Source organism: Heterocephalus glaber, unplaced genomic scaffold (genome assembly GCF_053883595.1).
Source record: "Heterocephalus glaber isolate CG9 unplaced genomic scaffold, H.glaber_assembly_v1.0 deba00001561, whole genome shotgun sequence".
Classification (NCBI taxonomy): Eukaryota; Metazoa; Chordata; class Mammalia; order Rodentia; family Bathyergidae; genus Heterocephalus; species Heterocephalus glaber.
The window spans coordinates 11,996,911-12,012,884 of NW_028258349.1; positions in this window are offsets into that span (position 1 = coordinate 11,996,911).

A 15,974-nucleotide genomic window follows, 5' to 3' on the forward strand; every position below is an offset into this window, starting at 1 on the left:
TGAGCAAGAATCCTAAGCAAGGTGGCCTCTCCAATCTTAAGTAGCCATGCCATGCCTACCAGGCCTTAGTAGAACCACAGTCAACCCAGCCTCAACGGGATGATCAGGCTCTGCAGAGACATGGGACAGGGAGGAAGTGGAATTTCCAGTAGAGGGCACAGGGGGGCGGGGGGGGGGGGCTCCCAGCGTTGCAGAAAGGTCAGAGGGCAGCCAGTACCATGGCATTTCTATTTTAAAAGGTATTTCAGGTCTTCGTGTCTCCTTATCCCCACTCTAGGATGACTAGCAAGGTCTTCATGGAGGGATAATGGCCTGAGTGTGGGGACTCTAGTGGACAAATGTGGTAGCCTAGAGCCAGGGCACATCACTCAGTGACCCAGAGAGGGCCTGAGGGGAACCGTCACAGCCTGTCCCGAGCCCTCTTGGATTTGAAGATACTTCTGCTCCTTGGCAAGTGACAGCATAACCTTTCACTGGAAATGAAGCCTCTTCTCCCTAAGCAAACACTGTCCCTCCTCTATCCCAGCCACAGAGGCCTCAGAGAGCCCCACCCCACCCCCTGCCTCCCCTGAAGCCAACCAGAACCCTGTCTGGGAGCCCCCCAGGAACACTGTGCCCTCTTGCTGATCAGGAAATGCAGCTGATTTATGGCGGCTTTTCCCCTGTGCACATGTTGGGCAATGGTCTCAGCTGGAAGTGGCAGCTCAGATCTTGGTCCAAAGAGCAGGAGGTAAAGGGATGTCAGAGATGGGGTTCCTGCTCCACAGGGAGCTGCCATGACCTTCAACATCAGGTTAGGACCCACCTGAAGTAGCCTCCTTGAGTGATTTACAATTTGCAAACATGTTCTATTTGATTCCTAAGTTTTGCTAGAGCAATTACAGTGACTAAGCACGAAAAATCACTCCCAACACAGTGTCTCCTCGCTGTTAGGAAATGTGTTTGCTTCACTCTTTTGCCTGGTGCGGCAACATTTTAAAAATAGACTCATTCACTGTACTTGAAGGCAATTTGTTCCAAATTTTCCCACTAATTTGATTTTAATCTGATATTTAAAATTTGTGTGACCACATTCCCACTGATTTATAGGGAATAAGCCCTACCTGGCAGAGGTTTAATTGGCCTTCACTCAAGAGTCCACAGGACAAAGAATTTATACCAGAACAATTTGAAGACACTCCGGTCTCTATTGCTTCAAATACAGGCTAATTCAGCATAGCAAATGCTACTTCCCTGGGGGAGGACAGTAAGTATGAAGCTATGGCTCCCCTGCAGGGTTCTAGCATGCAGTAGGCCTTCTGTCCTCTACTGAGCAGAGGAATCAAGCCAAGACTCCCTGATTTCAATCTCACTTGATGTTGATTCTGAACTGAGCTCTGGAAAAAAGCAATTTGTTCCCAGGCAACAAATAGAAGTCTCCTATTCCTCCCATCCTGTCCTGGGGATGCCCATGGACCATACAGCCCTAGCATCAAACTGAATTTTGTCTTTGCCTCTTGCTGACTGGGTGGCCCACACCAAGTCTCTTAATTTCTCTGAGCTTCAGTTTCCATTTATGCAAAATGTATGCAAAACTAGTACCACACCTCCAAGTTGGGAAAGGTGCATAGGCAAAGCCTGTGAGACACTTGGCCCAAGCTAACCATTCCCATGTGTTGGGGCAGAAGGCAGAGTGGGAGGGGTTGGGCACAGCTTGGTCCTTGGAAAAATTCCAGTGGAAGGACATAGTCATCTGAATAATTTAGGCCCAAATCCTTGTGCCCAGATACCCAAGGAGTTGTAGTCATGTCAACTCACTTACATTTTCCTTTTGCCCTCAAAGAATGCCTTTCATTTGCTTAGAAAGAGCTTCCTGAGCAACTCCTGGTAGCATTCCCTCTCGATTTGACCTTGAGCACAGAGGTCAAAGCCTCTCCTGCACTCAGTAGACCAGGCATGGATGTCCTGCATGGGGTTGTGATAGAAGTTTCTTCATAAAAATGAAGAACCCAAGTGGTGACAGTGGTGAGTGAGGATAAGCATTCTCACTGGGGCGGCAGCCTCCCCAAATCCTGATGGAGCTCTTAGCCTCAGAGGCTCCCCATGAGCTCCTGTTTGGAAAGCTGTACCTTAGCAAAGGGATCATCCCTGTCTTCCCTTTACTGGTGGGAGGGGAGCAGGAGGTACACACTGGGTGTTGCTGGGTAGGGGACCTCTCCTGCTCTTTGTTCCCCTCAGTTCCCGGGTCATCTCAGTGGTTGTCCACACAGCTTGTTCCCATTTGGCCAACCTACCTCTGGCCCAGTAGATGAGGGAGGCTGGCTTCTGTCTCATGGGAGGGCTTACTAGGCTAGGCCTCAGACACCTGGGGAAGTACCTGAGGTCCTGAGATCATGGGAGAAGAGCACAAAGGGAGGCAGGAGGAGGCCTTACATAAGCTTCCCCAGGTCTGGGGCCATCAACCAGGAGAAGCTCTGAAAACTTATCTGGCACTTTTCCCCCTTGCTACCAGGAACATCACTGTCAGAGTCATTCTAGTTAGTGAGCAAACTCTTCAGGCAAGGCAGGAAGGCAGCTCTTGGGCTGCACCTCACTGCTCAAGCACAGGAAGCTGCTGGATTCCACTTGGCAAGCCCTGGAGGACAGCAGGTATGGAGTGGCAACGGAAGGCCTTACATCACCAGCTCTCCACACTCAGGTCAGCTGGACTTGGCACAGGGCAGCAGGGAGGACTGGCCCAGCTGTGGGCAAGTCCCAGGGTGGCCCAGGGAGAGTGGCATTGTGTGCGTGCTGGCATAGGGGCAGAGCGTGCCATGTACAGATGAACATGGGGCTGATTCTGAAGGTTGGATTGGAGTCCACACCCACAAGGGCTGAAATGTTCCCCCAGGAGCAATTCCCAAGGCCACTAAGGCTTGATACCCTCTGCTTAAGGAGCAATCTCCTTTGGAAGAGGTGGAGGCCTGTAAGTCATGGGCCCAGCCCCTGAGCTGAGGGGAGGTGGGGACAATGGCTCTGAGCCTAAAATGTGTCAAAGGCAAGATGAGCATCTTGAGGGACGTGAAGTTTATGTAATTATGTGAGACAGCACTGCCTAGGTGTATAAGCCACACTAGAAAAGAGAACAGCCCGCTCCAAGTCCTCTACCTCCTGGGGCTGCACCAGGCTCACCAAAAGCTCAGCTGTTCACCAAGGAGCCAGGCATCCTGAGAGGTGGCCCAGCCTGGTCTCCTGAGTTCCAGAGCCATGGTGCAGCAGAGGATCTGTCCCACTGAGACCAGAGATAAGACTAGGCTGGGACAAGGACAGGACCAGCCCATGGGCTCCTAGGGTTGGCACCCAGTGGAGTGGTTTAACCCTTGCTATCCCCAAATCCACTCACAGGAGTGAAATGTTCATGTTTTCCTAACACTTTCACAATTGGCTTCGTTCCATGACACCTTCCCCCACCCCGCCTCCACTCAGCATGCCTCAACTTCATTTATTTAGGTTTTAGTTATTTAAATTAATCAGCTGCATGTCGTTTGGAACATCTTTGAGAATTCCCAAATTGGAATGGCATGTCTGAGTCATTGCAGGGCTAGGTTTGGGGGGCTAGATGATACCCAGTCTTCAATTATCATGGGCCACCCTTTTCTGCTTTCCCATGAGACAAGGACTCATGGGACACCACAGTGTGGTAGCCTGGAGGAACCTGCTGCTGGAGCTGGGGGAATCTCACACATGTCTGAGGGCCAGGGTGGGGCCAGGGCCTCTCTGAGACTCTACCAGAGAGCTGCTCACAGCACCCAGATCCTGACGCTGGTTGCACAAGGGCTGGGCCTGCATTCCCACCCACTGGGGGCGTGAGACTATGTGTACCCTGGCCTCAACACACACCTGCTGTGTGACCAGCTGCAGGCTTGGCAGCCTCTCTGTTTGAGCATGTCTGAGAGGTGTGCCGGGATTCCCAGAGGCAAGATGATGAATGGTCTTCCTCTGAAACAGAGCAACCACAAGAACCTGATCCCAAGACGAGTCACGATGAGGAAGAAAAGGACCAGGGCACCTGGCCACTGAGAAGGGAGCATGAGTCAGAAATAAACTACTCACGTGCCAGCCAGATCATTCATCTCTCCAAGAGAGCTAAGGGTCGGGAGCCGGAGGGCTACAGGACCCAGGGTTGGGCAATTCCCTACCTCCCTCTGGAGCTTAGCTCCTGGATCCCTGCCAGCTGGGCCCTAGGTGATGTTAATGGGCTGGGCAAGGAAGGACATTAGTGCTCTTTGGCTCATCCTGAGGACAGCATTGGAGGACCCTAGGTTGATGCTGGCATCTCAGGCCTCCTCTGGTTATGGCACATGGGCATTTCAGCTTCACCTCTAGATACCCCACCAGGACCAGAACATATCAGTCAGCTGGTCAGTGAGTCTCCAACAAGCAGCCCTAAGAGCCCATACCAGATCCCAGATACATAACAGGGAAATAAAGGTCAAGGGGACAAAGGCCCCCTTTGAGAAGGGGCTATTCTCATTACTGGGTGAGAGATATGTTTTCCCTGCTTCACCTATGCATGCCATTGGGCCCCTCCTCATTGGCTGTGGAAGGACACTGGGGAATGTTGTTCTACAGTCTCTGGGGTCTGGTTCACAATAACCATGGGAGGGAAGAGGAAACAAGGGGATGCAGCTGTGAGCATCTCAAGGCGGCCCACATAGGCCCTAAGAAGGCAGGGTGAACTACAGAGGCAAAAGACAGGCAAGAGTTGATTTTTTACTCCCTGATCTTGTTTCCATGTGTCCTTTGCTACATTTTTCTTGGTATTGTAGAATATTGTGGCCCTTGGCCAGGAGCAGACTGGCTCTATAAACTCCCACTAGTATTGTTTAAACTCTGGGTGGTATGAAACATGGAGCTGGATAGATAGTCACCAAAGCATGACAGAACCATTAAGAGAACCAGTGTTTCTCTTCAGACACCCATCCTCCAGTTCCAGAACATTTTTACTCATTAATCCTCAAAGCATTGTCTCTGCTCCATTTCCTCTCCCCTCTTTTTCATGGACAATATTGAAAACATGTTAGATCTTTTCTTCCTCTTTATCTCATATGTTGTCTTCTGGTCTTCTTTTCATCTTTATGTGCTACATTTGTGATAAATTCTTCTGACTCCTTTTCTAGTTTGCTAATTTTCCTCTCACCTGCATTAAATTTTTTATTTAATTTATCCATTGAGTTCTTGCTTTGGGTTACTGTAGTTTTTGTTTGCAGAGATACCTCTCAATTCTTTTTCAGATCTGCTATTTTACCATTTATAGAGTTCCATTCCTAGAGGTTTTTAAAGCACATCTTGCTAAAACATTATATGCACAGTTATGTTCATTTAATTTGATGTTTTTGAGAGTCTGTTTCTGTTTTTGATTGACTCTTCCAGTTTTCACTCCTAGTATCATATCTTCTTATGCGTTTGATTATTTTGGTATGCTGGTCATTGTTTCTGAAAGAAAATTGTTCATAAGAAAAATTTGGGATTTAGGGCAAAGGTACCTTTCGCTGGAAAGCAATTTCGTTTGCTCCAGACAAATATCTAAGAATGCTGCTAGTCCAGGACACCTTAATCTTGAAAGCTTCCTAGCCCATCCAAGAGATGAGTATTTAGATTGCAAGATCATAGGAGGGCTAGTTTACTTCCGGTTCACTCTTATACTGAGGGGGCAGCCTCTTGGAATCCCATCTCAGTGTAGAATAGATGTTCTATTATGTGTCCCATCCTGTGTGAGCCCTAAGTTTAATTTCTTTCATTCCGTAGGACTATTAAAATAAAATTCAAATATGTTAAGGTCAGAAAATGCCTCAGGAAACAACTGGTTTCTCTTACTTACCTATCTGGATTCTTCCTTTTCCCCTCAGTTTTGGCTTGGCTACCTAATATATTTTAATAAAATTATCCTATGTTTTTAGTCCTTTTCAATAAGAGGATGGGGCCAAATAATCTAGCCTGTCAATACTGGAAAATGGAAGCCTTTCCTTCTCTCATTCAACAAGTATTGGGGAAGTGCCTATGTTTCAGGCACTGTGCAAGGGGCACTGCAGTAAACCAGATAGAGTGGGCTCTTGGGGCGCTCCCAGTCTCTCTATAGAGACAGACAATAAACAGAGAGTTACACAAGTGATTAGTTAATTATAGTTGTGACACATATTGTGAAGTAAGGAAATTCAGAGGTGGTGAGAGTGTCCAACTAGGAGTCTTCACCTGCTTTGTGGACTCAGGAGAAATCATTTCTAGGAATGTGATTTTTAAGCTAAGAGCTGAAGGACAAGTAGAATTAGGTCATTGGGGGTTGGAGCGAGACAATATAGGCAGAGGGAATACTGTATTCAAAACTCACACACAGGAAGGAGCACAATGTTCTAGATACTGGAAAATGACCAATATGTTTGGCCACAGTGCAAGGACAAGAGGTAAGGCCAGAGGGTTAACTGGGCTCTCATATTCAGGGGTTCAGACTTCGGTCAATATCCCAAGAACAAAAAGGACCATGGTGAACACTGAGGTCAAGTTTTCTGGTAAAGACCATTCTGCTGACCCAAGGAGGATGAATCGTGGCAGACCAAGGGAACATCAGCCAGGCCAGGGGGAGGCTCCCTCACACAAAGGTGAATGGATTCAAGAAATATTAGCAGATAGGACAAAAAGGATTTCTACCAAGACTGACCAAGGATCCTCTCAGAATACTTTACCAAATTGTCCTGGCTCTTGTTCGTTGGCCCTCTACACCTCTTTCCTTGCCACATGGAGGGCCTGGCATGCCTTTGGCTTCCTGTTGGGTTTGGCCATGGGAAACACCACAAAGAGATCAGAAGCGATTGTTGAGGCTGGGCTGCCTCTCTTTGACTCTCTCCTTGCTTCAGGGCCTCATCTGCACGACCCCAAGAATAGAGCCCCTCTCAAGTGACCCTTCCTCTGACCTCCATGGCTCCAGTTCTCACTTGTAACACCAATTCCTCCCCTTATCCCTTCACCCTTACAGGTGGGGGGTGACCATATCTGCTACAGCTAGTTTCTGGGGGCCTCAATACCCCTTTTGGATTCCCTTAACTAGCTCTCTAAATGATCCTTTTGTTAATCTCTCTTTATTAGATGAGATGGAGGAGTTTGATTTTCTGCCAGAACCCCGAGTGATCACCAGTTCTTAGAGATTTTTTTTGTTTGGGGTTTAAACTTTTGTTTATTTGTTTGTTTTCCTTTAAAGAATCCAGAGAAGCAAATCTGTCTGGGAATTCTGGAGGAAAGCCAGTCCATTGCAGCAGCTAAAGGGGTGGTGTCAGGGCCCACATGAAGGCTCTGCTGCCATCTGTGTTCTGTAAACAAACATACGCATGTGTGTGCATGGCAAGCCAGAGCCAAATGACAAACACAGCCATGAAAATTTTATGGAGTCCCAATATCAGCCAGGATAGAAGTAATTAAGCAAACCTGGTGTCTTCTGTCTGGCTGTACAGTCCCTGAGTCTGTCTGCTAGGAATTCTAGCCTGGGGGTTGGAGGGAGGGTGCTTTACGATCTGCTTTCAACTTCAGGCTCCAAACTCTTCTCAAAAGAAGCATCCGAGAGATTGAGGTTAAAGTGCATCTGATTTCTGGGGTGGACTTACTAGGCCCAATGCTGAGCTTAGTTCCGGGAAGAACTCTCTTTTAGCTTGCCTGCCAATTGCTGGTTTCTTCTTCCCTTTTCTTGCCTTTTCTGCTCCCTACCACCCTCCCCAGCTGAAGGTTGCTTCACTTTCCCTTTAGAGAAATCCAGCCAGCTACCGGGAGATTGATATACGCTTAGGAACTGTATTCTACAATTTAGTGCTCTCTCCCCACCTGCCTCTGCAGGGGCTCAGGCAGAGGGTCAAGGGCAATGAGGAATACAAAATGCTATGTCATGGCAGAGGTTGTCTGGGAGGGACTAGGTCTTCAGGGAAAGGCTCTTCCACCAGGCATTGTTCAGTGGAGACCAATGTGACAAGAAGGACCCAGCTCCTCAAAGGACTCCTCCAGTAGAAAAACAGACAACACAAAATTCCAATGGCAGTTCCTGTGGCCAGATGAGGGGGAGGGGCAGAAAACAAGGCAGGAGATGGGGAAGACAGTCCCCTGGGGCCCTGCAGGTGGGGTGGCCATGCCTCCTGCTTTGCCTGGGACAGTTCTGGTTTACTCCTGCTATTCCAGTCCAACTGTTTGCCACATCCCCTTTGACCTGCCAAAATGTGTCCCTACTCGTTCCATGCATGACACAGTCACTCTACTTAGAGGGCAGAGCAAGACGTCTAGGTTTTATATGTTTTCATCGCAAAGAGGAGCCGTTGCAGAATACTGAGCAAGGAAATGACAGGATCCAGGCCTTTCTTTCATTCACTAAATGTTTACTGAGTGTCCCGTAGTCTTCTCAGCTCCAGGGACATAGCAATAAACCTCACTAGATTGGACTTCTGTCCTCATGGAGCTTACATTTCAGTGTTAGAAATGCCGATGTCTGAGAAATTTAACCGATTCTGAACAACTCCCTGGTGTCCTGGACATATCAAAGTGCCCGTTAGAAAGATGGAAAGGCAAAAGAATGTTCAGCTGGTCCTTTTTGTAAATTTAATAATTGGAACATTTTCAAGTCTGCTCCCAAATTCACCCCTTAGGGGAGGTCTTCATGGGGAGCTATATGCGGTGAGGATTGCCCTTAACTCCATTCTTAACCACATACCCAGGCTCCTGTGGTTGGTAAACCCAGCTAGGTGACGGTTGGCCTGGCTCAGCCCCTCACTCCATGCTGGTTGTAGCTCTAGGTAACTGGCTTACAAATGCTCGTTGAATCCTAGCCTGAGTGGTCTAAGCAGAAATGAACAAATGACACTGATACATCTTACCAAAACTCCTATCTCTGTGTTGGGGACTGAGGCATAGAGCCCAGTACAATAAGAAAAACATAGCATGACACTTTGTGTCTTCAGGTATGGCTGGATCCATACCTGATGCTGTTGGAATCCTCTCACACCATCTCCTGGTTGTACCATCCTTTGTTTGGGCTTCAGTGTATTGGTGGGGTTCCCAGTAATTCAAGTCTTCCAAATAGACATCCAGCGACTCAGAATAGAGGTCCAATTTTCTGAATAATTTCATTCAAAGTCCTGGGATTGGGCTCTGTTGGACCTTAGGCTCATCACTGAACCAGCCACTGAATCGAGGAGAATGGAGGATGTTGACTGGCCAATCCTGCATCATGTCCTACCTTCCCTCCTCCCAAAAGTTTTGGGGTAGAATGAGTGTGGGATGCAAGGTTCTCTAAGAAAATTCCATGTGTTATCTGGAAGAAAAGAAATACATCTTGAAGCAGGCAAGACAGTCAGTGTCCACTGTGTCTGTCCTTTGTCCCAGGAAGAAGCAGAGCCCAGAGAGAGAGGATGATTCAGGGTGACTCCTTTACCACTGCTTCAAAAGGAAAAGTGAGTCCACAGCTGCAGGGGAGAAGGTGGTGGGTTTCTGGAATCAGCCAATGTATTCAGGACCCAGATGTGTTCCAGTATTCTGCTCTGCCTCAGCCTACTGTGAGTCTCTCTCTTCAGGCAACACGGAACAACTTTGGGCCCCAGGGTGTCCATGAGATCTGTGATTCTAGGCCATGGAAGCAGGGCCAGGGGAAGACACATGGCAATGGATGAGACTTCAGAGGGGTACAGGTAGAGCCGGGGAGGGATTGAGAACTAACCTGAGACCTCTGAAGCCTCTGGGTCCTATTTCAATGGGCACCTGGAACTCCCTGACTCACTGAGGCCTCCAATCTCTGGAGTACAGGTTCATCCTGCTGTTCCCTGGGACCAGAACTGGGCAAAGGGGCCACTCAGGAAGAAGGATGCTGACAACAGGGAGGTCAGGAGGGGACCCTTGCCCTTCTGGCCTTGGAAGGGCCTCCAAAGAACCAGGCTGGCCCTTGGGCCCCTCACTCACCTGTATTTCAAGGATGCCCCTCAAGGGTGGGAAGGAAACGCATTTACTGAGCCCTAAGGGAGCAGGTGCATCCTCAAGTCTCTTGCCTCATGCCATCTGCAGCTCCTGAAAGTGACCATCAGTCTGTGCAGCAGATGAGGGATGGAGGTTCTCAAAGCCAGATTTCCAGTCTATAAATGGTGAAACCCCAACCCTTCATAGCCTAACTCCTGCCTGAAAGAATGCCGTGGAGCACATTTCCAATCCTAGCACTCTGTGATGCTGAGGCAGGAGGATCACAAATTTGAGCCTAGCCTGGGCAACTTAGGGAGTCTCTGTCTCAAAATAAAAAATAAGAAGAGGCTGTAGCTCAGTCCAAAGGCCCTGGATTCAATCCGAGAACCCCTCCACACACACACACACACACACACACACACACACACACACACACACACACACACAGAATGGGAGGTGAGTCCGGGAGAATAAGGGGAGAGGACTGGGGAGGTGAGAAGAAGCCACAGAATTCATCTGGTTCTGGACAAGAGCCTCCCTGCCACACCCAAGGAAGGTGGGTGACGCCGAAGCCCAGCCCAGCAGAGGCAAGAGCCCCACCAGGGATGAAGAAGATGGTTTCCTCTCAGTGTCTTCATGCCACACGATGTAAAATAATCCCCTCAGCCCAGAAAAGCACATTTTGTGGCTGTCTGACTCATTTCCCACAAAACTAGGTTCAGCAACGCCCCCCCCCACAGGCATTTACAGCTTTTGTTTTGAAAAATAAAAAACAAGTTGAAGATTTCAGGATGACTTTTAGACATAAATTGTTCCTGTCTTCACCCTCGTCCCAGGCCCCCTCACCTAATTTCCCAAACATTGGCTGCCAGAGCCTCAGGAGGACCAAGTCCAAGTGGATGTGGGATGACTCAGAGTCTCTGGGTGGCACGGCCCCCAGGGCAGGGTGGGAAGATGCCACCCGGGCATAGAGATGGGTTACAGGGACCCTCCAGGGCGATGGTCTCCCTGGCATCTGCCCACCATGCCCCTGATCTGTCTGCTTTTGGGTCATATATGGGTCCCAACAATGAGGTTGCTTGCTCTTAGCCTTACAGTCTCTAGGGGACTTCTGGGGACACCAGTAGTGTCAGGCGGGTGGCTTCCCTCCCTGTCATTCTGGGCCAAGGAGAGTACCACAGGGTGGCCTAGTTAATGGATACAGGACATGCCCCCATCCCTTATTGCTATCCTGCCTCTGCCCAGAAGACCAGCTAAGTCTGACCACCGTGAGACCCTTCAAGCAAAGAATGAGGGTCCTTCAGTCCCCCAAATCTGTGAGTGCTTCTGTTTCCCTGCACACTCTAAGACTTGGCCTCCTGCTTTTCTCTGACTCTTCCATTCCTTGCGTTTTCCCAGCAGTGCCAGGCCAGGGTATATCAGCACCCTCATTTCTCAGGCCAGGAGCACCACTGGACTATGCATGACCTTTGCCAGCTGAGAGAGCCTGATCTATTTCTAGGCCTGTGCAGGGGAGGAGCCCAGGTAGGAAGCCCAGGACTCAGATTGGGGACTGGAGTGAGAGGCCCCTCCTTGGAGGTCACAGGTTTCTGGTACATGACTCAGTCATCCTGGAGTACCCACCACCCACAGAACCAACTCCCCTCCCTGCACCTTGGCACATTCAAGGCCCTCCACATGGCACCCAGTTGGTTGGCCCACATCATTTCTCCATCTTCCTAAGGGCTTCCCAGGGAGGGGTGGCAGCTTGGGACCAGGCACCCATCAGCACCATCCTCGAATTAACTAGGAGCTCCGCTTGGGCAGGAACCTGCCACATCTAGGCCATGACCTCAGCTCATGGGCTAGGGCTTCTGGGATCTGGGATGAGATCGAGGACCCATCCCTGGTTACTGTGACTACTCTTCCCCTGACCCATCCTCCAGGAGCCCACCTTTTTCTGCTTGCCCTTAGTGGGGTCTCCAGGCTGCTGAACACTGAGAGATTGGAGTCCTGCTGCCTACCATGTGCTACGATTCTGCCCAAGCTAGGGACACAGAGGCACTGTGTGGTCCACTACGGTTCTTCTCCTCTCCACCCCATGGCCTTCCCTGGATATGCCCTGGTAGCAGCTGTCCAGAGCTCTGGACTCACACGTGGGAACAGGAAGCATCTGTGGAAAGAGTCCCAAAACGGTCGAATGTCTAACAGTCAGGGGCTCTGCTGGGAAGATGTAGCAGTGAGCTGGGGGAGGGATTGTGAATTGGGGTCCCCCAAGCTGGCTGGCCATGGGCATTAGAGGAAGGGCCAGAGGTGACCCGGACTTCCTTAACCACAAGAAAATGACTCAGCTAAATTGAGGAAGATTTCTGTTTCGGCAGAACATTTTTTCCACTATGGTAAGAGCTTTTCACCCACGGACTCCAGAGGAGCTGAGTACCCCAGAGAGGGTTTTGGGGAGTTTCAGTTTGAATAATCAATGCCGATTCTTAATCATTATTTTGAAGAGGCAGCTCTTGGTTTTCCAGCAGGTGGTCAGATCTCTGGCAGCCAAGCCAGGCGTGTGTGTGTGTGTGTGTGTGTGTGTGTGTGTGTGTGTGTAAGTGCAAGTGCACATTAGTGTCTTGAGGACCCTGGGCAGTGGAAAGAGTGGGGAAATTCTGTCATGATTATTTCCTTTGGCCAGCAGCAGGCCCTGCCCAGGTCCATAGAAATGACCTGGATTCTCCATCCCTCATAATCCTGCTGGCCTGAATAGGGCAGCAGCTATGCTGAGAGTTAGGTGTGTCCAGGCATCGGGCTGGACTCATCCTTACACTACTGCCTTTGAATGCTCACAGCCTAGGAAGTGAATCTCTCTCCCAGATATCAGCTGAGGCTTGGTGGCAGGAAAGCACTAGTCAGACACTTATTCAGGCAGCCTGACATCATCCCAATGGCTGTGCCGCCTGCCCATCCATGACATAACACAAAGTCATCTGTCTTAGCAACTAGTAGCCCTGGGCCCATGAAGACTTTTCTTCTTTTTTGTGGTGCTGGTAGTGGGGACTGAACCCAGGACATTTGCAGTAAGCAACATACCCAGCCCTCCTTTTTTATTTTTCATTTTGAGACAGGGCTCTACTAAGTTGCCAGGGCTGGGCTTGAATTTGTGATCCTCCTGCCTCTGTCTCCCAAAATGCTGGGATGACAGGCTTGTGCCACCATGCCCAGCTTGAGGGCTTCTTTTAAGGGTCCTAACTCGATCACCATCGCATTCACGGGTGATCAGAAGCCTCTCCTCTCCCTGGATTCCAGGATGTGAAGTCGGGCATTTCTTAGCAGGTAGAATTTTCCAGGAGGGCAGGGCTGACCCTGACCATGTGACTTCTGGTCTAACAAGCATGAGGAGAACAAGCCCTCTTCTAGGTGCTTGATGGGTCAGAGGGTTGGCCACTTTGAGCCTCTCCCTCTTTTTGGTCCAGCTCAAATGGGGACCCTAGAGGTGGCACCAAGTAGGCTCTGGCCTGGACCATGGACAGGGAGAGTGTGGGAAGAGTTGGCCCAGGCAGTGACTGCTCCTCCTTCACCCCAATTCCCCGTGTCTGTTCCCACTGGGCAACAGCACCAGCTATCAAATGGTCCCAGATTCTTGTTCCCCCTTCCCAGGCAGGGTCTTCCCTGAACCTCACTTTCAAGGGGGCTGACAGGGCACAGCACCTCATCACATGTTGCACCAGTTCTGATGGGGCCTACACATCCCACTTTACCTGCCCCCTCCTCTGACCTGGGGTAAGTTTTTCCAGACCAAAGCTGCCCAGTGAAGAGGCCTTGTCCAGGTCTCCAAGGAGTTTAGAGGACAGACAGGACCTGGCTGGTGGGGCTCTGGGCCTGGGGCTGGGGTGAGGGTTCTGCCTGGGGCCAGGTCACGCGTCCCAGCTTTATGACCTCTTCAAGGCCCAACTTGCTGGCCAGACTCTGAGAGGAGCTGCAGAGGCTGAGGGCGGAGGCCAGGCCAGCAGCCCCTGGGGTGCTGTGCTCCAGGACAAAGGGTAGGTTGGTTCTGGAAGCAGGACACGGGGCAGCAGAAAGATGCAGGCAGGGCCCAGTCACCCAGTGAGGGGCCCGAGCCCTGGGCCTCTCCTGGGCTGCCCCCCTCAGGGAGACAGAAGATGGGATCAATCGAGGAAAAGGCAAGAAAGAGAGAAGGAAGAGCAGAAAAAAACAGCATTAGAGGAGCAGCCTGGGGAGAAGGGAGCAGACACAGCAGAGGTCCCAGGGGAGGCTCCAGACACCCGCTCCAGCTGGCCCTGCTGCTGGCACAGAGCCTGTCCCAGGCCAGACCCCCAGGAATTGAGGAGGGGCCAGGCGGGAACTGTTGCCTATTTGTGGCCCTTGCCCTCTGCCTCACAGAGGCCCTCACATTCCTACTTGGGCTCATACAAGACAGCTGTGTCTGCGAGTGGTGTTTCTATGCCCAGATGTGTGTACTTGCATGTGCACTTGGGTGTGCAGCGTGTCTGAAGTCATTTTCATCCAGGAACATTACCACCAGGGTCATACAGGCAGCTTGGGCACCAAAACAGGCCTCTGCCTGAGCCCAGCCCCACACAGGCAGCCCTTCATGGGGGCCCGGAAGTCACAGTGAACCTGGTTCTCTGCTCCTACAGAAGGCCCAGATGACCTTCCTATGAGGCAATGGGGCACAGGAGGCAATCCCTGGCTCCCAGGGACCACAGGGCCCCAGTAGTGGGAGGGCCTGACTGAGCAGAGGCTGTCTACCTTCTGACCTGCAGATCCAGCTCTGGCCTCTGCGATGCGAAGCAATTCAAAGTGCTCCCAGAGTGGGCTGCAAAGCTCAGTGTATGCATGGGAGCCTGCGTGTGTGTGGGTGCATGTGTGTGTTTGTACATGAATACATGAACATTCACATCTGTCACCTGGTCACTGAGCTTCAGCCTCACCTACCATGTGCTCATCATCCCCTCATTCAGAACCCACGACGTCTCCCAAAGACCCAAGTTACTAACTCAAGTTCTCTTCCTGTCACCGATTCTTCCCTCAACCCCCTCATGTAGCCGGGTGGGTTTCCCCCACCAGCCCTGTTCTTCATGCACATTTTCCATGCAGATGGTTAGCAGCGGTGCACCTGTGGCTTCTGCATTTGTGGTGTCTTCCTCTGCATGGTCTGAGTTAGGTATGAGAATGTGCAAACCAGGGGAGAGACCCAATGGACACTGGTTTGAACAGAAAAGGAATTCTACCTCTTGGCGTTGGAAAAAATCCAGATGGTGCTGGTTCAGGCATAGCTGAACCTCCGTTGTCTAACTCCATATCCATCTCTCAGCTCCACTTCCCTTTTTCCTTTCTACTTTCCAGACAGGATCCCAGCAAGAAAGTTGCTAGGCTTGCACTCTTCTGCTTTGCCACTCAGGGAAAAGAAAACAATGCTTCTTAGTATTTCCAGCAAAAGTCTCAGGACTGATACCCATTGGCCAGACCCGGGGCACATGACCCATGTCCCAAACCCAGGGCTTAGACAGCCCTGTCTGAACCGCGTGGTCTGAGAGACAGCTGGTTTTCCAAAGCCATGCCAGGGGCTGCCCCAGAAGAAGGATGTAAATGGTGGGCAGCCAGGACCTTGGGGGCCTACCTAGGAGTCCCTGCACTGGGTGAGGTGGGGACTTATGCTCTTCCTCTCTCACTTCAAATCAGTGTGGAGTCTAGAATTCTTTTAGTTTACAATTGGGGAAACTGAGGCCCAGAGAGCCAGGGCACTGGTCAGGAATTGCACTATCAGTTGGGCCAGAGTCAGAAGTAGAACGCAGGCCTCCTCACAGTGGGTTCTGACCATGCACACCGGCCCCTCAATGCAGCCAGAGCTGCACTTTGGGACCACCTTCCTGGCCTGCTCTTGAGAGTCTGTCTCTTCAGCCTGGGATGCCATTGATGCTTCGGGAAGTCGCAAATGTCAGCATCCACAAGAATCGCATCAAGCCCTGTGCAGGCTGCAGGGTTCAGCACTGACAGGCCTTGAAGCACCCCACCTGGCAAAGCCCACCTCAAAAAGAAGGAGACCATAT